Here is a 26,964-nt window from a genome sequence, read left to right on the forward strand (position 1 = left end):
ATTAGACTGCTTCATGAACCGCCACCTTATCGTGGTGGAGGGGTTTGAGTGATCTAAGAGCTATGTTATCAGGGGCTATTAGCCCTGGTAGGGTCTTCCAAGGCAAAAAGGTCTTAGGTGACAGGTCAAACTCAGTACAATTTAAAAACCCCTTATGAGTAAAATAACATCGAGGACCATAAGTTCGCCTGGTATGGTGTGTATACATATATATATATATATATATATATATATATACATATATATATATATATATATATATATACACATATATATATATATATATATACACATATATATATATATATATATATATATATATATATATATATATATATATATATACATACACACAGAGGTTTCATCAAGATCACCCGGAAACGCCGGCCAATTGCCCCCGTGGAAAACCCCAACGTCAGTTACATTCAAGTAAGGAGCCGTTCGCAGTCACCGGCTCGGTCCCAGCTATTCCCTCCACTAACCAGCAAAGGTCCCTAGGGTTGGGTATCGTTTTTTTTTTTTGATAACGATGCTAAATCGATACTTTTAAAACGGTATATATATATATATATATATATATATATATATATATATATATATATATATTGTGGCGAGACGAGGGATAAAACATGAGCAGTCAAACAGATATGGTTTAACAACCCAGAGGGTGATTTATTTACAGTGCAAGGTAAGGAGGTGAGGGTAGGTTAGCTGTGCAGGTATGAGTCCTTTGGCTGGGTAATGTGGAAAATCCTCAGGGCTGGTAAAGGTTAGGATAGGTGAAAGCAATCTGAGGTGCCGGTCTAGCCACTGCTATCTGCTATCTGCTGGGGAAAACTGAAAGAAGCATTAGCGTGTCTTCCTTGGAGAGATCACGCTCACCCTGTGTCTTGTCTTTCTCTGTTTATATGCTCCAGTCCTAATGAGCTGCAGGTGGCGATCGGTCCTGATGAGGTGACAGGTGTTGGTAGTTTGTACTTGTGGCGACGCTGCATTGGAACACTCACCACAATATATATATATATATATATTATATATATATATATATGTAATTTTATATATATCACTATCATTATAATTGAACCATATAAATATATATTTAGAATAAGTTTAAAGTAAACATCAATTCATATTTTATTTATTTGAATTGCTTTTATATTATTCTTTTGATCATTTGTTTATTAGCATAAATGCAAGATCTGCATTATGCTATAAACATTACATTAGCTTACTAATGACCTGTGGAAAGGCTCTCATCAAAATCAGGGAGCACCTTTTTTCTGGGTTTGGGGCTTGTGACTACTTTTACATGGACATCAGTAATCTAATGATTTGCCTTAATCCGAATAAGACAATTATATGATTCAGGTGTTTACATGAGCTGCTTTTTGGATGTTACATTCATGATTCCCAGCTACATGTTATAACACATAGATCAGTAACATCATTGTGTCACCAGCCTGTAAGTGTTTCCTCCGCAGTTTGTGTCTGTGGTCCTTTAAGATGTTAAAAAATCACTGTTAACGTGGTAGACTCTTGATCAGAGTAATGTCTTAATCATATTAAAATCAGAGTATTGGTGTCCATGTAAATGTACACAGATAATGTGTCAGATGATGTCACAAGCTGTCAGAGATGGTCCAATCCTCACCTTCAAGGTGATAACAGGAGCCCTCACATTTTATAAGTTTGACCTGTTTCTCTTTTACACGCAACTTTTGTAAAATATCTGCTGCATGTTGGTGTGTCAGAATGCTTGCTTGTAAAATATAGCCATACTGTAGAATGCTTAGTTTAAGCAAATTAGATGAACACGATCTTGCGTGTTGATGAAGTGTGTCGCTTGCCGCATGCGCTGTCCTGCACGCTTTGCCTGACATCCGTATACCTCAAAGCTGTTTAGAATTAAACATTTAGAGATAGTGTGACACAATGCTTACTCACGTGTGTCTTTAATGCACCTCTTTTTACTTCTTCAGCACGTCACACAGCGGATGCACCGCTCAGAGCCGCGGCACGGAGCGCACATGTTGACAGTTGATAGTATCACACACCAGACGTGCATATTCGCATGTTATTTAAAATGAAACTATTCAGATGGCGCTCTGTATGGCAGAAGTATGAACAGTCATGAGTCGTGGCTGGCCGCTGGACGTGGCGGACAGCCGCTGACTTGCGAATTCTAAATGCATGGCGCTGCACGTCCCCGAGCGGCTCTTCCGGTGGGCGACTTGCTTTACGATCTTGTTGCAGAACCGAAATAAGGCACCGAAATTCATATGCTGATTTGATCCGGTGCATACTGGTTCCAAAGGTATGGCACCGAGTTTCGGTACCCAACCCTACCTATCACTAATGCTGATTACCCTACACCTGATCCACACTAACACAAATAAGCAGCTCTCACCTTCTCCTCAGTGCAAAGTCCTGTTTTGCCCAGCAGACATTTCTGAGCGTTATTCGCTGTATCCTGATTGTTCTACTGTTGCCTACCTGGACGGTTTCTCGACCCTGATTATTCTCGCCGCCTGCCCAGACCTTTGCATGCCTTTGGACTCTGGATCACAGCCGCCGACCCTGACCTTAGCCCGTATCCTGATGCCGATTACAAGCCGCCTGTCTCGCTCTTCTGCACACTTGAGTATATCTAATATCCTGTTATTCTTCAGTTGTTTAATAAACGTACTGCATATGGATCCTTCTATGTCTGAGCATTCATTACAACATTGTTGTATTTCCATCAAATTAAATTTAAGTTACAATCAAATGTAAGTTATATATAAATATAGTAACTATATAATTATTTTATAGCAAATATAGTAGTTTTCTGTCTCATTTTGTGTGACAGCAAGTCAGTCTGTCACACTTTTTTACACAGAGCTACATGTAAAAAATATGTACAGTAGTTTTGCATTTTGTTTTCCTTCACTGATAATTTAATTCGTTTGATGATCAAAAAAATTTAAGTGTGACAAACATGCAATAAATAAATAAAATAACCGGTAAGGTTCAAACACCCAACTATTGCTAGACCAAAGATATTAGTATTAGCATCAGCATGCCTTCTGGCACTTCCCAAGGAGGCTAACTGGAAATGGCATTTAGAGGCTGTTGACCATATGGCTTGTGTAAGTAATGGCACAGATTATATTTTGGCTTGCAACCAAGGTTGTTCCTGTCACTTACTTAATGGCCCAATCTAGAGCAAACATGAACTGCCGCCAGCATTCCTGCATTTTATAATTCTTTCTTAACTTAATTGCACTCTAAATGGTCAGTCTTTTCCCCCATATTACTACATCCAAAATTTAATGCTTGCTACAGCTGTGGATCTTCTGAATATGAAAATATACATATTGTGTGTGCGTGTGTGTGTAACTAAACATACGTGTGAGAGCATAGTATGATATGGATTGATGGGGCACTATAGTCTGTGTCTTCAGACTTAAGATTTACCTCCCAATTGTTGCAGATGAGAGAAACCTATGATTGCCAGGCTCTCAAGAGACCTCAAAAGTGTCAGATGGTTGGACAAATTGATATCAGATGGCAGCCCTGAGAGAGGAGAGACAGAGAGAGAGAGAGAGAATGCCGTTGAAACCCTCCTGTACACTTCACTCATTTAGTCATTTGCAAAAAAAAAGAGTGCATAAGGAACTCTGAGGCTTATTCCACGACCTTCAGCAACTTACAAGACAATTCATGAGAAGACAGACAAGAGAAGGCCAGAAAAAAAATGCAATTAGCAGTATTATAAGCTAAATGTTAGCATTTTTATATATCTTAATGGTATCTAAAACAGGTTGCACCTTTAATTTTGAAATACTCTTATATGATCATATATGATTACCTCTAGTTCTTAAGAAACGGCACAGAGCCAAGACATCTAACAGAAAAGAATAGTTTTATTCCTGACTGAGTCTCAAAGGAGACTTGCATTCAAATTTTGTTCAGGAAAACTTTTAAGATTTTATTAAAATGAAATAAAAAAAATTACAAGACAAAATAGTAAAAATAAAGGTTAAAAACCAAATCAACTTAAATGGATACAGGAAACAAAACAGTAAATAATAAAGAATCCGGTCTTTCACTAACTTAACCTCTAGTCAAAACCTAAAAAAAAAAAAGTAAAGAAAGCAGGTTATGCGACATACCCAGGTAAATTATGAGCAAGTGGATAACCTCAGCTTTTGTTTTCATTTAGTTTTTCAACAAAATCGTAAATTTGTTTAACAAACCCTTTGAAATAAAATGTGACAATCTGCGGGTCTGTGCTTACAAAATAAACCATTTTTGTTTCAGAACATTTTATGTATGTTTATGTGGAGTGAGTTTGAAACTTGCAGTTTTTTTTTCTCTCTTTCTCTGCACTCCACATTTTTTTCTATATGTATTATAAAAAGTGGCAGCTTTGTCTTTTCCAGGAAAATATATTCATATTTTAAGATGCAGTCATTCATATGTATACATATATCCACACTGCAAAACACTTGAATATTTATATATCAGGGTTTCCTAATGTTATTGGATGCATTACTTGCACCCACATTTAAAGCTCCATCAGTCAATAAAGGAGCCTTAAGATAATATGAAATCCGTCCATAGTAAACGTTGAACTTTTCCTCAGTCCTCCCTGGTTTAATGATCAGCCAGAGGTTTTAAATAATTTCAATCAGTTTAATTAATCAGACGAATAAAAGCATACCAGTCTCTGTGCTGCAGTGCCTTCAGACAGTTTGGGTGACTCTGAAAGAAACAGTTGTAACATTTTGCAGAAAACAAGTTTTCCTTTTAATCATTTACCCTGGTTATCAGTCCCACAAAGCCACAGCTGTTATGGAACAAGGTTATTTGATGTTAAACACACAAACAAAAGTTCATATATTTGATAAAACATGATTAAATTAAATTAAATTGTACACCTTAATTGTTACTAGACGCTACAATGGTTACTTGCTGGGGGACAGGAAATAACCTTTTTCTGCCTTATACTATGACATCCAACCCTGCACCACAGACACGATTTAGCATGAACCAGAGGAACCCTCAATGTCCCAAGCAGACTAAAGAGATGGAAGAGTGCTAAGAGACATGGTTTGTCAAAAATGTTTTATTAAATAGTTTGGACTTTGCCAGAGATGGGTTGTGGCTGGAAGGGCATCCGCTGCGTAAAACTTGCTGGATAAGTTGGCGGTTCATTCCACTGTGGCGACCCCAGATTAATAAAGGGACTAAGCCGACAAGAAAATGAATGAATGAAATAGTTTGGACTGAAGCACAGGTAATTTCTTTATTTCCTGAAACAAAACTTTTTTTTTTTTTTTACATTGCTTTACACACACACACACACACACACACACACACCTTTCAACATGTAACAAATTTCCTTCCTATACATTTCTCACCTTAAGGTTATGCTCTATTATTTGTGTTTTCTTTTCCATTTTAATCAGTATAAGGTCCATCTTCATCTGACTTCATTTGTCTTTGAAGATAGACCTCATACAGCTCCTTTACAATTAAAATAAATAAATAAATGATTAAAAGATTGGGCATGGTTAGCACTGTCGCCTCACTTCTGTGAAAGCATATGTTTTATGCAGTGGATTCCCTTACAGCCGCAACCCATCACTTGGGAACATCCATAAACACTCATTCACACATACTCTCATACAATACGGTCAATTTTAGCATACCCAATTCACCTGTACAACATGTCTTTGGAGTTGTGGGGAAACCAGAGCACCTGGAGGAAACCCACGCGAACACAGGGAGAACATGTAAACTCCACACAGAAAAGCCAACTAACCCAGCCGAGGCTCGAACCAGTGACCTTCTTGCTGTGAAACGTTCGAGGTTACTAAAGTAACCCTTCGTTCCCCGAGGAGGGGAACGGAAGCACTATAAGTGGATTTGATTGTAAAATCCACGCATTGGGAGGTTCGGTTCAGAAGCTACTCGTCTGAAAGAGTATTGAACGGGCCAATTAAGAATGAATTGGCAGCGCAAGCCTGCGCAGGTGAGCGGCATAAGCAATCAACTGAGTATATAAGCTCACCTGGCGCCAGCAGACGCTATCCTTTTTAAGCTGAAGAGACTTTCAACAGCTAAGGGACAGTCATTATGGCGACGGAGTATAGTGCTTCCGTTCCCCTCCTCGGGGAACGAAGGGTTACTTTAGTAACCTCGAACGTTCCCCTTCGGGGGGAACTTCAGCACTATAAGTGGATTTGATTGTAAAATCCACGCATTGGGAGCCCATTGAAAGCGCCATAATGACTGCACCTTACCAACACCCCCGATGAGGAGATAGTCAAGCAAGCGTGACGCACCCACATCATGGGGGGCGCGGTCCTCCAACGTGTCCCTGGCCCTAATTTATCCTACTTCAACAGAAGTTTTACGGATTTATATATATTTTTTGGGAAGTCGTGAGCATCTAGATAATTCTAGGAAAATACGACAGTACGTTGGGAAGCGTGCAATCCCGATAGGGAGGACGCTGCGGAGGCCATCCGTTACCCAAGGGGGGATAGATGGCAGAATTTACATATGGACTAGCCCTAAAAAGGGGGAGTACGCATAGCAAAAGAGTGGTTAGCGGGGAGGGAAGACACGGGTCCGCCCAGGGGGGGGGACTTAACCGTGGCGGAATAAGCATATGGGATCGCCTAGTGGGGATCACGCATAGCAGGCACCTTTACCCAAAACGCGGGCTGACCAGCGGGCAGACCTACAACGTAGTGGGCCAGCAAGTGACTCCTCCGCTGAGTCAGTGCTGGGGGCCACGGAGGAATCTGCAGGGCTCACCTGACGGGGAACTTTACTGACAGATAAAAAGGCGCACGTATCTCCGTGTTAGGGAAAATGGCGCAGCAAGCGTGTTTCAACACCCTACCGAATTGTTTCCTCAATCACCAAGGGTTACCTAATACCCTTGAGGAAACCGGCTCCACTCGCAGATTGTAAAACCTTGCAAATGTGTTGGGTGTCACCCAGCCCGCAGCTCTACAGATGTCTGTTAGAGGGGCGCCGCGTGCGCGCGCTCGAGAGGATGCGAAGCTCCGAGTGGAGTGCGCACGCGCTCTCGGGGGACGCGGCTCATCTCGGCTCTGATAGTGAAAGAAAGGCATCCACAATCTAGTGGGAACTTATTTCGGTACGGCACTTCCCTGCTGCCGACCGCTATAACAGACGAAGAGCTGCTCAGATGATCTAAACTCTGAGTGCGGTCCGGATAATACGCAAAACGCGAACTGGACAATAAGAAGGGCTGGGTCTGCCTCCTCCGAGGGCAGCGCTTGCAGGCTCACTACCTCGTATTAAAACGGAGTGGTAGGAACCTTGGGCACATATCGCGGGCGGGGTCTCAGGACGTGAGAGAAGCCAGCCCAATTACAGGCACGAGTCACTGACCGAAAAATGCCTCCGGGTCCCCGACCCTCTAATCGATATCAACGCGACCAGCAGAGCTGTCTTCAGGGACAGAAAGATACTGAGTCGAGGATCGAAGGGATCTGACGCGGCTTGTGTAGCGAGGGCAAGATCCTAAGAGGGCATGAGAGGGGGCGGGGTGGATTAATTCGCTTAACGCCCCTGAGGAACCGGATGATGAGGTTATGCGTTCCCACGGTGCTGCCAGCCACCGCGTTATGAGAGCGGAGATGGCAGCCACGTAACCTTGAGTGTGGAGGGCGACAGCCTGCTCTCCAACTTCTCTCGGCGTAAAGAAAGCACAACGCTGATCTGGCAAATTACGGGGGTCTTCTCAGCGAGAGACACACCATTCAGTGAATAGACTCCACGTCAGGGCATAGGCGCGCTCGGGGAGGGGGCTCTAGCCCGAGTGACGGTATTAGCCACCGCAATCGGAGGTTACCTAAGTCTTCCTCGCGTCTAAAATCTCTTCAAAGATCGGCGAGGGTGCCAGGTGGTGCCCTGTCCCTGAGAGAGTAGGTGCTCTCTCGAAGGGACTGCCAGGGGAGGGCTATCGCGAGGGAGAGCTCTGACATCCAGGTCCGGTTGAGCCAGAGGGGCGCAACCAGCAACCTGTTCCTCGTCCTCCCTGACCTTGCACAGTAACTGCGCGAGCAGGCTCACTGGGGGAAACGCGTATTTGCGCGTGCCCCGAGGCCAGCTGTAAGCCAGTGCATCCGTGCCGAGAGCACTCGGTCAGGGAAAGAACAACTGGCAATGAGCGATCTCGGGGGAAGCAACAGATCGATCTGGGCTTCCCCGAATCGCGCCCATATCACCTGAGCAGACTCGGGGTGGAGTCTCCATTCTCCAGGACGCAAGGCTGCCGTGAGAGCGCATCGGCTGCACGGTTGAGCTTGCCTGAATATGAATGGCGTGCAGCGATTTCAGCCGCGGATGACTCCAGAGGAGCAGACTGTCCGTACTGTCCGTCCTGACCAGCACGTGTTGCCGCTCCAGCACCGGAAAAAAACGGTGGAGAGCGAGGAACACTGTCAACAGCTCCAGGCGATATGCCAATGCAACTGGGTACCTTTCCACAGGTCCGCAGCCGCATGCCCGCAACGCACAGCCCCCCAGCCCGTGTTGGAAGTGTCTGCTGAAACGACAACAAGACTGGACGCCTGTTCTAGAGACACCCAGGCCTGTAGGAATGAGGGGTCGCTCCAAGGGCTGAGGGCGCGGCGACACAGCGCAGTAACAGAGACTCGGTGTGCGCGCGCGTGCCATGCGCGTCTGGGGACTCGATCGTGAAGCCAGTGCTGAAGTGGTCTCATATAGAATAATCCGAGCGGCATGAAGCGGCTCCGGATGCCATATGCCCCAGGAGCCTCTGAAATAGTTTCAGTGGGACCACTATTTTACTGTCGAGCTCTCTCAGACAGTACAGCATCAGCTGAGCGCGCTCTCCGGAGAGGCGCGCTGCCATGGTGACCGAGTCCAGCTCCAGCCCGAGAGAAGAGATCCTCTGCACGGGGGCGAGTTTGCTCTTTTCTCGGTTGACCTGAAACCCCCACAGGTGAAAGTGCCAGAGCACTTTGTCTCTGTGCATAATCAACTGCTCCGAGAGAGGGCAAAAATCAGCCAGTCGTAAAGAAATTGAGTATGCAGATGCCCGCGAGCCGAAGGGGCGCTGAGGCACCCTCCGCGGGCTTGGTGAGGACCCGCGGAGAAAGAGAGAGCCCGAAGGGGAGGGCTTTGTATTGCCAAGCTCGACCTTCAAACGCAAACCGCAGAAACTGTCGGTGGCGAGGAAGAGTGGAGACATGGAAATACGCGTCCATCAGGTCTAATGCTGCAGACCAACCCAGAGGACGAACGCACCGGAGGATGCGCTTCTGCGTGAGCATTCTGAACGGCAGCTTGTGCAGGCAGCGGTTCAAAACGCGCAGATCTAGGATTGGCCGTGACCCACCGCTCTTTTTGGGCACGATGAAGCGTGGGCTGTAAAACCCGCTCTCCATCTCGGCTGGAGGGAGCGGCTCGATTGCATCCTTCGCCAGGAGGACAGCAATCTCCTCTCGCAAGACAGGGGCGGACAGGGGGCTGACCCTGGTGAATACACACCCGTGACTTGGGGGGCCGTTTCGCGAACTGAATCGCATAGCCGAGTCTGATTGTGCGTATGAGCCACCGCGAAGAGCTGGCCCGCGCTAATGGACTCATCGCTACAATCGCTGACGTACCAGCAGTGGGGCAGCGCGGAGTGGGTGTGCTGATCGGAGGCGTGTGCGGGGGCGGAGCAGCTCTCGTAGGCGGGCGCCTTCGGCGAGGAGCAGGTATGAATGGCACGGCGGGCGGAGCGGGCTACGGACCGCCGATAAGACATCACCCACCAACTGCTCTCTCACCGCCTTGAATTCCTGGGTGAATTCACAGACAGTGTCGCCGAACCTGGCTGGGGATATGGGGAAGTCAAGAAAGCGGACTTTGTCGACTTTGCGCATATCAGCCAGGGGTGGCGCTCCTGGACCACTAATGTGGACATCGTCCTCCCCAACGCACACGCAGCGGACTCAGTAGTCCGAAGAGCTAAGTCGGCGGTGGTGCGAAGCTCGTAAGCCTGGGTTGGACCCACCCTCGTGCAGCTCGGCCAGCGCCTGCGCTTGGTAGCGCTGGTAGGTGGCTATCGCATGCAAGGTGGAAGCAGCCTGGCCCGCAGCTATGTAAGCTCTAGCTCCGAGGGAGGTAGATAACTTACAGGCTTTGGATGGGAGACGAGGCGGACCCCGCCAAGAAGAGGCGCCGCGCGGATTTACCGCCATCGCGCACTCAACCTGAGGAATCGCCACATACCCCCTGGCTGTTTCACCGTCAAGAGTGGTTAGGGTGGAGGAACACGCAGCACGAGCAGAAAAAAGTGCTTTACAAGACCGCGTGAGCCTACTGTGCACCTCCGGGAAGAAGGGAACGCCCCTCTAGTCGGTCCGGCCGCGGAGCTGGGGGATAAACCATCTCCAACCCACGGCCGAAGCAGCCCGGGAAAGCACAGCTAACATGTCCGTTTCAGGATCCGAAGTGACAGCGCTCACCAGCCCGAAGGGGGCGAGCGGGTCTGGATCATCATCGGACAATGAAAGCCCACCCTCCGATGCCGCGGTGGACATCTGGTCTCCGGTGTCATCGGGCGTAAGGGCTACCATCTGTTAGACGGATCGCTTCCCCCGCCCGAAGCTTGGATGGAGCGCTTAGAGGAGCTGGAGGTCCGCGGGCCCGTGGGCGACGGATTATCTCTCGCTGAAACCCTCAGATCTGCCCGAGTGCCCGCTGCAGAGCATGGGACAACTGGGGTGGTTCGCCCTTTTGCAAAGGCTAACCGCGATCTTGCGCAACAGTCATGGCATCGCAATGACGACATGAACTGCCCGCGAGCAGCGCATTAACATGCTGGACCCCCAGACATGTAACGCAGTGCCCGCGCCCATCATCCGAGGACAGGAAACCACCGCATCCAGAAACGCACAGTCGGAGCGCCGTCCTGATAAGGACGTGCTGCACGACTGTGTTGCTCTTTCTGTGAAGTTTGCAACTTTATACGCACCGCTCTGGAGGACCGGACCCAAAGAACGCCAGGCAAGGGAGAAACCCAGCTCGACCGTCTGCCACTGCGTGTACACACTCTGGACCGGGAGAATGCTCTCGTTCGCTCAGAATCGCTGGTCACAGCAGGAGGAACCCTCATCGACTCGATCAGAAAGTCTCTGAAGCGAAAAGGATAGCGTCTGCTGGCGCCAGGTGAGCTTATATACTCAGTTGATTGCTTATGCCGCTCACCTGCGCAGGCTTGCGCTGCCAATTCATTCTTAATTGGCCCGTTCAATACTCTTTCAGACGAGTAGCTTCTGAACCGAACCTCCCAATGCGTGGATTTTACAATCAAATCCACTTATAGTGCTGAAGTTCCCCCCGAAGGGGAACAAATGTGCTACCCACTGCGTCGCCTATCTACATGTAGCCTAATGTAAAATCAAACTCATATGTATTTTAGCTCTAACTATAGGGAAGGCTGCTTTTGGTTTCGGATCACATAGAACAAACATGTTGAAAACTCATCAAGGGGCTTTCCCTGTACACTATTCACAACAATAGACCTTTTTAACACCTATGTTGTTACCATTTGAAATAAGTTTTAAGCACTTAACAAGTAAGGTTAACAAGAAATCTCTGAGTGAGTCATTCATAGTATGTCACTTAATTAATTTATAAATGAGCCATTTCGAACGAATCTGAATAAACAGTTTAGTGACAAAGATGGAAATTTGGCACCCATTGGACATTTTGGTTCTGTTAGCCAGTGCTCAATTTTGGGGATTTACATTACCTAACTTTAAATTAACACTTAACAGTTCTGGACTCCAGTAAGCTACAAACACAAATTAGGGATCATTGAAAGAAGACTCTTTAAGCTTTGCTGTAAAAGGAGTTAAATGTTAAAAATATAAACGGTTATACGTTATGAAATCATGAGAAAAAAAAAGTATTTTATTCAATATTTGTTTTTCCATATACAAATTTCCATACCTTTTCCATAGGATGCAAAATGAGATTTCTGTAAAAAAGTTTTCTAATACTATATTGGTGTCCTTCTTTCCCTCACCATCAGAAGTATTTTCCTAAAAATGACCTTCCCAAACTAAAACATTAACAGTTGCTGATACAGTTTATGTATCTTTGGAAAGAACACACTCTGGACTTTGTTATCCATCATCTAGGGTTTATAATGCTTAAAATAAAAAGTTAAAGATGCTTAAGTAATGTAAAGAATTGCACCGCACTAAACATTTGATTATTTCATACACAAATATGTGAAATTAGTCCTGAAGCAACACAGAAAAGTAACAGGTCAAAAGTGAAATTTCTGGAATTATTTTTCTGAGACAATGTCTTGTGATTTTCTCCCTGTCCTTTTTTTGGAGAAGCAGTCTGATAACCACACGTATACTGAACTATTCTAACAACTATTTTTGTCCTTTTACATACCACAATCTTTTTTAAATCGGAAAACAATAGGTAGAAACTTGTGTTATGTAGTGTACTACAAGTAGTATGAATTATTTATTTAAGCACAAGAAGGACATTGTGTGAAATAAGTCCAGTGAATATGCCACAAAAAAAGTCTTACAAGAGTTGTTGTTTTGCTCTAACTAGCTATATTTCCATCCAAAAATGCAAATGAACTATATCCGCAAAACAGGATTATCGCATGAAAGATGTGCAAATAAACCAGCGTTTCCATCCAACGAGTCAAAGTAAACAAAATCGCCATTTCCTGATTAACTGGCGCCAAATATTAACAGTAAAATCTAAATTTGCTGCTGTGGGAGCAGCTGCATCAATCTTTTTTTCATCTAATAAATGACTTGCACCTCAAAAGGCAAATAACACTAATACTTAAGCAATAAGGCATTTTAGAATGACCCAAACAATATTTCAGTTGTTTTATAATGTGCTTAGCTTGCTGTTTTGTCCATTTACACACATTTTTATCATCACATGATCTCTTATAACCAAAATAAAAAACGTATCCTACTATGTTAATCAAATGTTTTTATGCACATTTTTAAAATTTATATTCATCTTGGTGTTTCCATCAACCTTTTTTTTTGCGCATATGCAAAATGAGCATATAAATAGGTGGATGGAAACATAGTTACTCACTGGCAGAAAGTGCTTGAATGTGCTAGTGATTCAGCTACATGACAAAAATACAGAAGTAGGATTTTTTTGTAGACAATTTTATTTCCCCCCTTGACTAGCAAACATGGTTTATTCTGATGCCTGTTTTCTTTACATAAGTTAACGTTACAGATAGCTTAGCTAAAAGTGGCCATTCAGATAAATGGCAAACATATGATAATGTCAAACATTATTGAAAGATTTTCGCTACCAGAGAGAAGTCCACACTTATAGGCACACGTAGGCTTCACACAGAACTGAAATGTAAACAACTATCATATGATACAGGCAAAGACAGTATTATACTCACAGTTAGAAAATACCAGTAGTTACTCAGCATACAAATAATGTTCCCAGGATTTCCCTGAAACGTTTCCTCAAGGTTTAGCCAGGAAAGTTTTCTTGACATCAATTAGACAACCCGGCAAGTTCACAGAATGTTCCCTAACCCTAACGTCCCCTGCTGGTTTGCAAAATGTTCCTGGTATGTTCCCTGCAGGTTCGCGGAACGTTTCCGGTACATCCCCTGCCAGTGTGCGGAACATCAGAGCAAATTCCCCCAGAAGATTCCCTAAACAGTTTCCAAAAATCTGCATTAACATGCCTTAACACAAATAATCAGACCAAATAATTAACTTTTACATTGTTTATTGTTCATAAAACACAAATGGTGTGAACCTTAATTGGTGAATTTTAAAAATAGATATGTTAAGTAACAAAATACAAAACTGAATTGCAAATATTTCACATTGGCAAAAGTTTTTGATTTAATATAGTTATTTAAATAAATTGCATTTGTAGAATACACACACACATTATATGACATTTAAACAACAAAATTGATATTCAAATATTTGAAGTGTAATAATTATGATTCATGACTGGTAAATTAAAATAATTAGCATTTAGAGAACAAAATTTATAAAAAAGACATTTTAAACAACAAAATAAATGTATGCATGTTTCAGGTGTGATAAATAATATTCATATAAATATGATTCATAACTAGTGTAAGAAATGAGTCTGCCTCGACCCAACTTCCACTCTAAATGGTGAATTGATGCTCATTTCCCAAAAGGGCTGACTTATGAGAGAAAAGAGAAGTCAACAGGGTCTTGTCTCTGCATCGTTTGAGGTGACCACATCTGACCAAATGGTAACAATTGTAGAATGGGGATGGGTGTGGTGCACAGAGAACCATCTTATCAATGGTGTTGAAACTGCATTAACATGATAAGATAGGGAGAACAAGGAGCAACTTCATTAACATCTAAAGGCAACATCAAAAACAGTATAAAGGTTTGAGTTTAAGAATTTTCAGGGGTTATTCTGACTCCGGTGAACCCAAAGTACTGCCATGTATTTTGAGACTGCTATGCTGAATAAACATCTTCATTGAGATTTTCTTCATCATCATCATTTTTCTTACACTAGTAAATTAGTTTTAAAAATATGCATCTGCAAAACAATATATTTGTAAATGAGACATTTTAAACGACAAAGTACAAAATTAATTTGCAAATGTTTCAAATGTAGTGAATCACACTAATAATATATTAGATGACTGGTAAATTATTCAAATAATTTGCATTCACAGAAAAAAAAACAAATAAATAAGACATTTTAAACAGCAAAACTGATAAACAATTTTTTTAAACGTAAGTAATTACATAAATTTTAATATAATAAAAAAGGGAGAGAAACCTTCTAAAAACAAAAACAATCGTGGAAAACAAGTCACCACTTGTTCCAAGTCAGTGTGTAATTTTTATTTCATCTAATATTGGACATTTATCTGCATTGTCTGCACTGTTAAAAATTGTCCCGTTAAAAAACAGGAAAATACTGGCAGCTGCAGTTGCCAGCAATGTACTGTTATTTTACAGTATGTTGCTGTAAAAATACATGGACTACATTGATTTACACAATACTCAAGTGAACTCATTTTGCTCACTGAAAGCAACTGCCTCAACTTGGTCAACTGCTGAATGAGTTTATGAAGTAATGTTCTATATATGCTTAGAAGCATACTTATAATGATAACTTATTTTAGTTAATTAGAAAAGTTCGGTTTAACTCTAATGTCTTATTTTTCACAACAGCACACGAACATGTAAATCTGTAACTACCAGAGAGATTCTGACTGCATCAGCAACTAAACAGCCGCTATCTTTAAATAGAGAAACATGCAGAATAACATCAGCAGTTCATTGTTCATCTTTAACTCATACACTGGCTCTACTCTCCTCCACAACGGTGACAGACAAAGGAAATTAGCTTCAGGTTTTACAGTAAAATACTGTTTTTTTCCTTGATTTAACAGTAATCTACTGGCAGCTGTGGTTGCCAGCAATATACTGTTTTTTTACAGTCTACTTCCGTTGTGTAAATTAACAGTATATTACTGTTAAAATACATTTTTACACTGTGTTTTTACCTCTCACACCTTTAACCCTTTAAACCCCAGAGCATATACTTCAGTTTTTATTGAAGTGTCCACACTACTGAGTGTTCAAGAAACATGGAGCAAAGCTAAAGTAAATTCATTAATTAACTGACTAATTAAATGATAATTGAGGATTAACAATGAACAAATGAAGAAATACTGAAGGGAAAAAACAAGAACAGAACATACAAAACTTTAGTCACAGCTTTATAATGAAATAACCTGAAGAACAACAAATGATTAAATCATTGAAATGATCAGCGGATGATTAAACAACTCTACAAACATCATCACCAGCTACACTTATTACTTAATACATGTATTTTTGTATAACATTTACTAAAGTTCTTCTTGAGAAAAACTTAAAGTTTTACGTCACCATCATGGAGAACAGAGTTTGCTTTAGTTGGGCTCTTAGCCCTGTCATTTTTAACATTTATATATCTTGGCTGCTGCAATTGTTAAGAACTTTGCTTAAAAAGCTCCTTTGTTGAGGCAAGCCAGCCAAAAACCTAAATAAGATCTGGTGATGTTCATGTTGCTATTAAATGGCAGAGTCTGTTCTCATTTCGTATACTAAAATTTACTGCTCCTATTCAATGTTAAATCTATTGTTTTACATTTTATGTCTATATATGGCAATGATTTCTGGAAGTTTTTAAGAATATCTTGGACAATAACACTGCTCTATAGTGTAAATCGCGCTCAAAGAGACATCAATAATCAGCATATGAACCTCAATAATGGTGAAAACAAATTTAACAAAATTAACAGTTTAACTCACAAACAGGCAACTGAAAGTCTAAACATAAACAACAGCAGAATCAAACACAAATAAAGAAAACTGTTAGACCATTATACAACATTTATTTATACCGCAATGCATGCTGGGATATTTGTACAGTGCCACTCCCAGCATGCATTGCAGCATGAAACATTTGAGATGTTACCATTGTTGAGATACAAGGTCAGATTCATGAGGTCTGAGTGTGTATTTGTCATAACTGAATTGTTTTTGAATGTTATTTCTTAACTGTTAAGTAATTACGGAGGTATCTTTTCTGTTTCCACTTCTCATTAATTAAATTAATACCTGCAACTAAGCATAAAGTCTATTGAATGTGGCCCTTCTTCCAGATTTATACCAAAACATTTATCAGAACTAATTTCATACAAATAGATTTCTCTATTTATTGACTTTCCAACTTTATTGCTATAGTTCAAACGTTTTGTAAACTCTGTATTCAAGCAGATGGAATGTCTTCTTAAATGAGTTCAAGGGTGAAGAGCCCAACTAAACCAGCCCCTCACTCCATTACGGTGACACAAAAAACACCTTAATTTCTGTTGGATCTCAATGAGAATAGTATGGAAGTCAAATCAGTCAGTAATAAGTGTGTGTCTGCTGTTGTTTGTGGAGTTGTTTAATGATCCTCTGCTGAGACTGAAGCTGTTTTATTTTATTTTATTTTATTTAATGCTGTAACTCAAGTCACTGTTTGCGTTTCTTGTTTATTTTCTTCAGTAATTGTAATTATTAACAGCAGATGTTCATCAGTGTATGAATTCACTCATTAGTGTTCATTAAAACTGTCAGGTGAACTATATTAGTTAACTAGTGTATGAAATAGTGAACAAGGACACAAAGTGTGATTTCAAACACAGACTTCAAAACATCGAATCTGAACTCTGTTAGCTCACAGTTTTCTGCAGTTGGTTACTTTCTCGAAAACAAAAATGTTACCCAGAAAGCACTGTTTTTAACAGAATATTACTGTTTTAGTGAAAAAACATTATTTTACCGTAGAATCTGACCGTTTTTTAACAGCAATTTTTTACAGTGTGCTTACCATGTTTAAAATTAAGTGGGCCTAACTTTAAAATCACTAAAAATAGATTCCTCATTAGACACCTTTTAGTGTCTCACCTATCTTTCACCTTCTGTAATTCTCAAACTTTTAGCTTGAGTTTAATGTATGATATAATAATTATAGGCAATAATAAAAATATATAGAAAATGGTTGATAGTTGTGTGAGACCAAGTTCATGTTACCAAGGATGTTACAAAGCTTAGATTTCTTGTTAGTTTTCTGTTTTAAACTAGGCACAAAATATGTCATTCTGATGCAACTGTATTCATGGTCACTCTTCAAGGATAGTTTCACCAGGTAGTTCACCTGTAAAAACAAAATGTAATAAACAACAATTATTATTCATTTTGATAACAGCTGTAAGAACAGTCTACTTGTTTATTAAATAAAATTAAATAGTCAAACAATAGCATGCTTAAAAATTAAATGATAAAGAGAGTAGTAAACTTCATTTATAAGTGCACAATCAACAAAGTGCTCAACCTAAGTGCTCAAGTTTATCTCCCACAAATTTTTCATTTAAATTGATATTATCTTTAGGAAGCTTTACAATATTAAGTTTAGATTAGCCAGTACTAGCCAGAGTTAATTTAACAAAATAACTGAAGATAACGGTCCACTATTGGCACACCCAAATATATGTTAGGGAAAATTATTGAATAAAAATGTTTAATACATGTGTTTTTTTTTTTTTTTCAAATGTACCAAAATGTTTTACTTATATTCACTGAGAAATAAAAAAAAAAATCTTACATTTTAAAATGGTGTATACTCATTTATGTTGAGCTCTGTAGGTAATATTTATCTCAAACTCTGTTACCACTCATCATCATTTATGTTCTTGTGAAATCACTGCAATGCATTAATAAATATGTTTAAAAAACACAATTTACAATATAAAGGATTTTTAACGAGTGATTTTACCGGTACTACTGAATTATAAAATTGCATTATGTTTTGCCTAGGATCACAGACGTGAAAATCCATCAAATCATTTGAACTATTGCATTGTTGTCTTTTTTCTTTTTCATCTTTTCATCTCAAGCAATGTAACAAATCCATTCTGATTAGTGTCTCATTCAAGATGAAACTGATGTTCTCTTTTTTTTTTAACAATGCAGAAGTTGGTGTCTTCTTGAATATTATATTAAATCAAACAATTATGAACTAAAATAAACAGGTTGTGAATAAATTATAAAAATACATACATTTATTTCTTCATTAACAAAACATTTAACAAATTATGAATGACTTTTAAATTGTTGCATTATTACGGGTTATTTTACTTAAAAATTTTATTTCTGTTATTAATTATTCACCCTCATGGTGTCCCAAACCCCAGAGACCATTGATAATATTTTGGACAAATAATGATATTTTAAATTAAATCTGTGACTCCCTCATCCATATTCATCAAGGGTCCCGGGACACTTAAAGTCCAGAAAAAGCACCAAAAACATTTTTAAAACAGACCATGTGTCTAAATATTCCGATTAAATCACTGAAGGTATATGGTCTGTTCTAACTGAGGATTTGTTTGGGTTTTTTTTCTGGATTTTGAATCGGGAACCTTGCTGTCTGGATGAGAGAGCTCTCAGACTTCATTTAAAATATCATAATTTGTTCTGAAGATGAACAAAGAGGAGTTTAGAATGACACAAAGATAAGTAATTAATGGTGTAATCTACATTTTTGATAAACTAATCCTTAAATTAGATTTAAATACAAGTTATTCTTATATTAAATAGGTTGATGAACATCATTTTTAAAAAAGTACCTGTATGTACAAAAAAAATGCAGTAACCTGTGCCAGGATGGATCTTTGTTTATCTGCAAGTGTAAAAAAAAGAAAAGATTAATAAATGTGATTTAAATAATGTACATAACCCATATGTTTGGGTCTGGGGAAGGTCCATCCGACCCCAGGGCAGTGCGCTGACTGTGGAATTCTTCAATATACCAGCTCATATGGCCACTTCAAAGGTTTGGTTAAAGAGCAGTTCAACAATAAATTAAACTAACACCATTATGACTGTAAAATAATTTAAGTTAATAGATTTGTGTGGTTTTAGAAGATAAAACGGACTCTGGAGTGGCTAATGTAATGAGTTGAGCGCTATAAATTACTTTTAAAAAGCAAGTAGGCCTACTGTTTAATCTGATTAATGCTCTCATAAACCTTTACATTAGGTATAATAATTTAGTGTAATGAACAAATTCACAAGGATTCACAGGTCCTCAAAAATTACAGAAAACAAAAGACAATTGATAACCCTACCTGATTAGAGCAGCTGGCTGACTGTCAGTGTGTGATTGACAGGTCTTGCGTGCAGTGTTCCAGCTGCCCGTCATTGGTTTGAATTAATCATGTGATACGGTCAACATCGACAACACATTAATTGTTATATCTAAATTAAATTATTAAATGTAATTATGTAACGCTACATCTAATGCTCATTTAAATTATTTTTTGTTGTTGTTAATAGGTTTTCGTGGTGTTGTAGTTCTTTATGTCATTATTCCAATTGTAATTTGCTGTAGTAAAACTACAAGTGAAGTCAGCTTTCAATAGCCAATCAGCTTTCAGTTACTGACTCAGTGTGCACGGCGAATGTGGCGTCATCGCTGCGCTTACGGAGGTTCGCTGTAGTTGCGTGCCACATGATTTTGGCTGGCGGAGTAATAATATATATATTATTTAATGTGGGAATTCTTTTTTTGTTAGAATATGCAAAAAGTTACATAAATTGGGATCATACAAATGCAAAGAAACGTCAACAAAAAACAATAACAATATAGTCAGGTACTGTTAGGTGTGTGTGTGTGTGTGTGTGTGTGTGTGTGTGTGTGTGTGTGTGTGTGTGTGTGTGTGTGTGTGTGTGTGTGTGTGCATGTAAAGGTACCTTGGTGAAGAGGTCACAATACATACATAAGGAAGAGTAACAGTCAAAAAATGAAGCAAGTATCGCAGATATAAGTAAAACAGAAAGAAACCAGTCAGAGGTAGGGAGTAACAACAATGCTTACTAATGTATGATAGTACTAATGACAGTAATAATAAAGAAAGGACAACAGTAGTAATAACTGACAATGATAATAAATCACAAGTACTACACCAACTATTACTACAGAAAGTTACTTATATTACAATTACTACTGCTGCTACTACAACCACAACCACGACTATTGCTACTATAATGTCTACTAATACTGATACTACTACAACAATGACTAGTACTACAACTACTACTACTACAAATACAACAACTACTGCAACCATAATAATGATAATGGTATTAATACTTATAATAATGATAATGAAAAGATAACAGGAGGCAGGTCAGAACAGTAAAAATAATAATAATGATAACAAAAGTAAAAGTGATACCATTAATGATAAAAGTGACGGGGCGAGGGGAGGTTGGGAAATCAGCAGGAGGACAATTAATAATAATAATAATAGTAGTAGTAGTAGTAGTAGTAAGTAGAAGACGAAAGAGAGGAAAAGGAAAATAAAATAATAATAAAAATAAATAAATAAAATAAAAATAAAAAACAGAAAAGGAATGGGAGAAGTAGATGAAAAGGAAAGAAACAAAAAGAGTCGAAAAATAAGCAATAAGAATAAAAAAATCATAAAAAACCATTACTATATTATTAATTACGAATTATACAAACCCACAGGAACTAATAATATTAATAATATGTATGATGGATTTTTAACATGGTAACTAGAATATACTCATGCTGGTAGTAATAATAATAATAATAAAAACAACATCAGTTTTAACAATAACTTGAGAAGGTGGAGGTTGTATGATAAGCATTGCGGTATAAAAAAATGTGACGTGTAGCATGGATCAGTCCAGTGCAATGCCCTGGCTGCCATGCCCAAGTCACACTTCTACCTCTGAATGTAGTATATGCAAGTAGGTTTTTTCACACATATATACATACATACACATATACATACACATGCGCATATATGTATATATATGTGTGTGTGTGTGTGTGTGTCATGACGGTCAGTGACCACCGGAGGATGTAGTTCATGGACTCTGAGATTTAACTACAGCGCCCAAAAGACTACAAGTTCATACATACCACGCGCATTACACCCGTACACTGATTGGCTCACAGCTGTTCCTGTTTCCTGTTAATTTCCTGGACTATTTATACAACCATTTCACCTCTGTTTGTCACTGTGTCGTTTGTCTATCTTGTCTCCGTATTCCAGTAAGTTTAGAGTTTCTGATTCCTGAGCCCTGTCTCTGTTTTGTGTTTCTTGTTTTGTTGTTTATTTGTACTTTGCACTTTGGACACCTTGTTTTTCTGTTTGATGCACATTGTAAATAAAACTGCACTTGGATCCGCACCTTTTTGTACCCGTTTGATCTCGCTAACGTGACATATATATATATATATATATATATATATATATATATATATATATATATATAACTTTTTTTTTTTTTTATTTTTTTATCTGTTGTTGGACTGGTCAGGGGAAAAACTGATATAAATTTTTTTTCAATAATAATGTATGTAAAATAAATAATAATAATAATAATAATAATAAGAAGAAAAAATATTATAAATAATAATAGTAAAATGAATAAATAACATTGAGAGAGACAGAAAAGGAGAACGAATAGAACGAAAGGGGAAGCAAAGAAGTATATAAAGAACGAATTATAATGTGGGATGGTATTAATAAAATTTATAATAAATAGTTTTTTTTTTCTCCAATTGATTTATTTTAAATTAGATTTATTATTAGAGCCAGTTTTTGTTTTTTCTTTTACCTCTACCTGACCCCTCTCCCTAACCCCCCCCCCTTTTTGTTTTAAACACTTGCATCCACATAAACTACAAATCTGCTTCTAAATGGACTACATAACCAGTCATGATCTACACACGCACACAACCAGTTCCAGATCCTGACTGATTGGATTCACACAGCTGATGCTGCTCTTGTACCGATTACACACCCATATATACAGCTCACTGTGAAACCCTCAGTGCTGAGTCTTGTTATCTGCCACAGTGACATTACAGCACATTTCCTTTGTCTACCTTTGCCGTGTTTTGATCCTTGCCTTGTTTATTTAATTCTGTTTGCTGCCTGCCTCTGACCATCTGCCTGTTATTTTGACTTCGACTCTGGATAGCCCTCATACATCTGTTTGCGCCTGTATTGACCAAAGCTTGTCTGACGAGTCTAATAAACCTGCACGTGGATCCACACCTTCAATGAAGATGTATTCTGTAATTAAGTTTTCCCAGTGTAAGATGTGAATGGTATTTCTTGATTTCCAGTTCATTAGGATAGTTTTCTTGGCGATAGTTAGAGCCACCAGCAGTAACCGACCATTTGTATTATTTATATTGATTGTGAATTTGTCACCTAATATGCAGAGGGAGGGACACAGTGGAATGTGACACCCCATTAAGTTGTGCGCATTCCTTAATAAAGAAGTTATAAAAAAAAATTAACCAATTAAATACTATTAAATCGCTTGAGTAAAATATTAATATAGTGTTATACATTTTTTAAATGTAAAAAGATTTTTATTACATATAAAGATGTTTCACTGCCTATACATATTAACTTGCTATTATTTCCTTCATTATAAATGAATCCATTATATAAATTAAATATAATGGTTTTAGCTGGTCAACCAGGCTGGTTTTAGAGGGGTTTTGGCCACTTCCAGGCTGGTTTCCAGCCATTTCCAGCCTGGTCTTAGCTGGTTAGGCTCGGAGATGACCAGCTAAAACCAGCTTGACCAGCCTAGCCAGGCTGGGAGCCCAGCCAAAACCAGCTATGTCCAGCTTAAACCAGGCTGGTCAAGGTGGTTTTAGCTGGATTTAGCTGGTCATTTTCCAGCCTGACCAGATAAGACCAGGCTGGAAATGGCCAAAACCCCTCTAAAACCAGCCTGGTCGACCAGCTAAAACCAGCCAACCAGCCTAGGCTGGTTTAAGCTGGATTTTTTAGCAGGGATATTAGCCAACAAAAGAAACCCTAAAACTCTGAGACTATAAACAATATTGTGTCTCTTCCTACTACTTCTGTTATACCGGTGTTTTCTAATGAGGATTAATCGCGTTCTGTTTCATTTCGTCAACAAGGTGAATGCTGTCAGAGCAAGCATTGTGCCATCAGCTGCCACTTATACTGTTACAAATCACAGTCCTCCAATTCTGGACTCTTTTTCCCCCATTACACTAAATGATTTAATTGAGTTAATGAGTGTGATAAAGTTATCTCAAAGCCCTGCGGATATTTTACTTGCATCGCTGATTTCAAAAATCAATCGCTTTTATTGGCCCTTGTTTAGTTTCAAATTTAAATATTTTACTTACGCTTGGTCAGGTTCCAAAGTGTTTTAAACATGCTATTATTAAGGCACTCTTGAAAAAGAGTAATCTTGATCCTGCTTCACTTAACAACTACATCTAACGCCTATATCTAAATTGCTTTTGTTTTGGCGGCTCAAAATATCTTTGATAAATTTGAATCTTAGGCTCTCAAAGAATATTTTAATGGTTGCCGTTGCAGGTGAATGTTCTGTGCTGGTTTTGCTGGATCTTAGTGCAGCTTTGATACTGTTGATCACTGCACTTTAATTAAGAGGCTGCCTTCTTCTGTGGGCATTACTGGGTCAGCTCTGGGTTGGCATCTTGCAGACAGGAGTTTTTCTGTGTCCATAGGATTTTATCTGTCAGACTCTGTTCCTCTGTCCTGTGTGTGCCCCAAGGTTCTGTCCTTGGCCCTCTTCTTTTTAATTTATATATGCTCCCTCTCAGCAAGATTATTAGTAGTTTTGAAGGTATTTCTTACCACTGCTAAGCAAATGATGTACATTTATATTTTTCTTTTAGCCCTAACAGGCTAGACAAACTGTCTCTCTGGCAGGATTGTTTAGTTTCCATTAACAAATGGACAGTGTTGGGAAGGTTACTTTGAAAATGTAATAGATAAATAGATAAATTACTCTATTTAAAATGTAATAAGTTAAAATACTTTTCGATTACTTCATACAAGTAAAGTAACTAATTACATTTGATTACTTTTTGATTACTTAAGAGTTTCTAATGAACATTTTCAACTAAATAATTTTCAAGCATTTATACAGAGCAGGAGTGAGCTTACATTAGCTCTGTTTACTGTTGAAATCTCAAAAGCTTTCATCACTTAAATAAAATCAATTTAATTAATTTAAATTTAAAGTAGAGCCACCACAAAACCTGACCTTATCACAAAAACATGTTTACTGTTGTTACAAAATAAAAATTTTTGTTAGTTGTGCAGGTGATTTATGTGGCATTGCAATAAAAAAATACATCTAATCTGTGCAATTTTCATTTTTATATCGAAGCCACTTAAATTTAATTCAGTCGCTTCTTAGTGATCAATAAAACTGCCAATGAAACATATGAGGCAGAACTGTTCATTTCAATTATTTACTGTAACTAATATGCTGTACCTAACAGGAAAACTATAGTACACAACAGCAAAACAAAAAAATCCAAAAAAAAAAAAACAGGTGTTACACATTTAAAACACTATTGATCCGCGATCTGTAAATGTAGCTTGAGTGGACACTACTGCACTACTTCACTAATAAAATAGCTTCGCTACTGTGAAAAGCTATTTGATTTTTTAGCAACGCTACCACCACTCTACTGAGAAATGTAGTTAAGCTAGCTACACTGTTCATGTGATAACATCACTTTGGCCAGAAGAGTCTGCTGGTTCCCTGAAATTCACAAATTGATAACTTTGTGAGTCATAACATATAATTGGAAATAAAAGGGTCTGTGCACTTACGATAACGACAAAAAACATTTTTGCTTTTATAAAACAAAGAAAGGCTAGCTTACATACCTGCAGATGCTTCCTCATGCTTTTTAATGGCAAAGAGGATTAGACGTGGTGCGCCCATGACCATTAATTTGATTTAACAGTAGGATGTGTTGTGGAAAGTTGCGCTGGATCTCGTCAAACATCTTCTAAGTTTCAAAAAAGAGGCTGAGGTCTTCGAAGTTGTCAAGTTGAAGCAGTTTATTGTTACAGCAGAGTTGGTCGATCGATCTCTCTCCTACCAATGTTCCAAAACCCACAGTTTATATACAGGTTTTTCCTATAGTCATCATGAAACAGTGGTGTAGCATGAGCATCACGTTATTTCCAGGCTCCAATAGGATTCTAGCCTTTATATTGATGGCTGTATGTTTTTCTGTTTTTGCACATCCTAAAGGTCATATTTCAACACTTTTTAAATGATTCTCCCTATGCATGCTATTGCCATGCAGGTTGAGCAAAGTTGTTTTTAAATTGTTTTTGTCATGGTCAATACATCAATACGTGTTGCATATGCTGTCTGAATGGTCTTACTTCACCGCTGTTTACTTCTGTGTGTTTTGCTCTGCATCCCTTGAATGTATTTCTATATGTTTTAACAGTGTATTTTAATAGTGGCAGATTATACAGTGATTATATAGTGATTACATAATAAAAGTTCCTCTATGATTCTCCTAAAGAGGGACAATAATCATAAAATTTCTTATGAGTAATTTTTTGAAGATTTTTTGAGGTGGACACAAATAATACAGCCGAATTGTACTTATAAAGATATATCCCCACCGTTAAATTTTTTTTTTTATTGTTCATATTACAGCATGGAGACTACATTATAGTTATTTTCAAAGTTTTTCTCAGGTTCAATGACAGCAAATTTTTCTTCAAAACTATTTAATGCATTGTTTGTTGTGTTGTTTACAGTCAACAGACTGACTCCTGAAGCAGAATAATAGCAGGAAAAGACATTTTCCATACTCATAATAACTAACTTGTTTCCATTACACTTATTAAATTGACAGATCATATTGTAAATTGGTGAGCCTGTGAGGTTCATCTGCTAAACAGCCACAACTTAGAAAACATAAAAAAAATTCACCCTAAAAGAATTGTCATTATCCCTTCAATAAAGCACAACACCCTTACCTGACACTGTATATCTGATTGACCCTGCTCTGCCTGTTCCTCAATCATTTCTTTCTCCTTTGCCTGTGATTGATATTGTGACATTAGTATTATTAGTATTTTCATAAGCACTAATTTTTAAAGCCACATAACCTTAATATGTGAACTTTTTGTACTTGTCGTTTAGGTGCACTGAAAAATGATATTTTGTCCATTTTTCTTTTTTTCTGTCATTTTATCATTGAGGTAAAGTTGGTTTTATATTCGCACATACAGTCTCTCATTAATAATATAACCTCAGAAGAGTATTCTTTGGAAATTCTAAATAGTAAAATCATGTTAGCAACCAACAACCATCAAAGTACAGCATTGTTTACAGTCAATTAATAGTGCTAATATTATATTGTTTACCTAAAGCTTCTAAAAAGACGTAATACAAAATACAGCAGTCAGAGTTTTAATAAAATTGAAGACTCAAGAACATTCCACAACAGCATTAATAG

The 26,964-nt window shown here is 38.9% G+C and overlaps 1 long non-coding RNA gene across 1 annotated transcript; it reads right to left on the reverse strand.

Moving 5' to 3' along the window:
• Positions 1 to 17,399: 17,399 nt before the first annotated feature.
• Positions 17,400 to 25,582, reverse strand: LOC100535657 (uncharacterized). The gene is made up of 3 exons (NR_170122.1): positions 25,364 to 25,582; positions 19,247 to 19,299; positions 17,400 to 17,775 (listed from the first exon to the last, which is right to left on the reverse strand). It is a non-coding gene; the product is annotated as an uncharacterized lncRNA (long non-coding RNA).
• Between the last annotated feature and the right edge of the window lie 1,382 nt (positions 25,583 to 26,964).

The sequence above is a fragment of the Danio rerio genome, chromosome 14, assembly GCF_049306965.1.
Source record: "Danio rerio strain Tuebingen ecotype United States chromosome 14, GRCz12tu, whole genome shotgun sequence".
NCBI classification, from domain to species: domain Eukaryota; kingdom Metazoa; phylum Chordata; class Actinopteri; order Cypriniformes; family Danionidae; genus Danio; species Danio rerio.